This window comes from Palaemon carinicauda, chromosome 5 (genome assembly GCF_036898095.1).
Source record: "Palaemon carinicauda isolate YSFRI2023 chromosome 5, ASM3689809v2, whole genome shotgun sequence".
Lineage (NCBI taxonomy): Eukaryota > Metazoa > Arthropoda > Malacostraca > Decapoda > Palaemonidae > Palaemon > Palaemon carinicauda.
Genome location: NC_090729.1, coordinates 5,870,431 through 5,873,206, shown reverse-complemented (window position 1 = coordinate 5,873,206; position 2,776 = coordinate 5,870,431).

The following is a 2,776-nucleotide window of genomic DNA, read 5'->3' as shown; positions in this document are numbered from 1 at the left end:
TGCCAGCCATTGCAGCCACTTTTGCCTCCCTATACACCTCTCTCAAGAGTAAGCCAAAAGACTTGAAGTTGGGTCCCTTTCAAGAAGCGGCCTTCTGCAATGCGAAGAATCACCTATATCCTGGTTTTTTTCTCACCTCTCCTGATGCCAGCGATGCTGTTATTGGTAGAATACTCGAGCAGGTATTCAACTTGATCCACCCATTGGCTTTATTTAGTAGAAAACTGTCCAAGACGGAATCCAGCTACCCTTTCTTAAACCGCGAATTGCTGGCCGTGCATACGGCTGTACATCACTTCCGCCACTTCTTGAAAGGTACGTTCTTTGTCATCCGCATGGATTACATGCCGCTGGTGTGTGCTTTTACTCGACAGTCTTATGCCCGGTCCGCCTGTCAATGCAGACATCTCTCTGCATATGCTAAATACAATTGTAGTCTTCAACATGTCCCTGGGTAAAGGAATCCCTTTGCAGGTACTTTGTCAAGAAACATAATGGCTGCTATTTACCTGGGATTGAATTGCAATACCTCGGCAAAAGCCCAGTGTAGAGATAGTGAGTACCAGGCATATAGGAGGTCCTGCACATCCCTTCACCCAGAAGATGTCGCCCTTGGCAGCTCCAACGCCACCCTCCTCTATAATGTCAGTACTGGTAGACCTATACCATGGATACTTGCTCCCATTTGCCGATAGGTGTTTGATTCCATTCATGGCCTTTTACATTCCTCGCGCCGATCTACTGTACGGCAACTGAAGACGAACTTCCTTTAGCATGGCATTTCCAAGGATGGTAAGGATTAGGTCTGCTCCTGTACTTCATACTTCATTCCAACCTTCAAAAGTACATCAGCACATGGATTCAGAACTGGGCACTGTTCCTCAACATAAACGTCATTTTGCCCACATTCCTGTCGAAGTAATAGGTTCCCTGCCACCAACAGAGGGACCTTGGTACTGGTTTACCATCATTGACTGATCCACTCGTTAGCGTGAAGCTATTTTCATGGAAACTTCATCGTTCTCCTTATGTTCATTTTCCTTACTCTCAAGATGAATAGCGGGATTTAGTATCCCTGAGCATATCACTTCTTATAGGGGTATCTCTTTCACCTCTCAATTGTGGACACCATTAGAGAATTTCGTGGAAATCACCCTACATAAGACAACTGCCTACTACATCTCTGCTGCCAACAGAATGGTTGAACGCTATTATTGCACTCTGAAAGTAGCTTTGATCTCCCACTACAAGGACTTTAACTGGTTTACCTAGCTTCCTTGAGTCATCCATAGACTAAGAACCCCTTCTAAAGATGCCTTGGATATCTCGGCAACTGATATGGTGTATGATTGTCCCAGCCTATTTCTTTTTTCTCTACAACCATCTCCGATAATCTCTAGTGCATACGTTATATTATAAGAAAACTCACTTTTTGCCGCAGACTTACAAGGCCTCAGAAAAGTCAGTCATGCTGACAGATCTGCACTTAAAAACTCCTGTTATCCTGCGCAAAGACACTTGCAAGCCACTGCTAACGCCGTCTTACATAATCCCTTTCCTTTTGACTCCTCCACGACAAAAGCATTCTTAATTAACATTCAGGGCCAAGAAGATTGGGTCTCCATTGCTCTCCTAAAACCTGCACATATCCTGCCCGACGACCTGTTTACAGTAAGCCAGTCCAGAGCAGAGTGCCATATTTACTATGTATACAACTTTTACTGGGGAGCCACTTACCACACGTGTTTCATACACGCTCGTACACGCCTTATTATCTTATCTCTTCCCTGCACTGGTAATATACCAAGCAGTGTAAGTATGCTAGCTCATGTTCTAATACATTTTAATTTTTCTGATGTTCTTACCTGCAAGTCCTTATATAAAAACTCAATAACTGTATAATAAAATAGTTGCATTCACCTCACCTTTTAGTTACAATCTAACGGATCTCCCGCAAAATATCCGGAAAATTTAAGAATTGTTATCTTATAGCGAACTAGGTTAGAAATTTCTGAATAAACTTTAAAAGAAAAATCTTTAATGAATTTCTAATAAAATATTTTCACATTGATACTATATTTGTGTCAATTATTATGAAATTTAGGGTTTGTGAAGCTCAAAACACAGGCCTCTGACAAAAACTGATTATGATACTAAATGAAATAGAAATAACTCAGAGCCATAAATGTGACAGGCAGTTGTGGTTATTTGTTTTGGCCAGTAAATGTTAGTGGAAGGTTATGGTGAGGTATGCGAAAAAGCCATTGGCTAAATTATTAATTCATCTTATATTTCTTTAAATTATTTTTAAGCGAATCTATCACAAACGCCTTAAAATTAGAAAGATTAAAAATGATAGATAATGTTATGCGGCACTGAAGCGAAAAGTCTTTCAGCCAGAAAATCCCTCTGTTTGTTTTTCTCATTTGAGTAAGCGTTTGGGTCAGTATTGACAAAACAGAAGTCGCTGGTCAAGAGGTTTCCATGGGGGAACTCTTACATTCCCTTTTACTTTTCCATATCCTTTTTATGGCATTTCCCAACAGGAAATTTGTTTTACGAAATAATTCCATCATCAGTTTTTTCCCTATTCATTATTTCTGTAATACTATCGAGGTGTGCATTATTATCTTTTGTAATTCTAGGATATAAACTATCCAAGAATCGAGTCAATGTTAGTTAATGGTCCGGAAATCCAGTCATAACATTCACATGGACTGGTCCTTTTAAGTCACTCACATATCCAGTTCAACTCTTTCCTGGTACCGTTATCGAT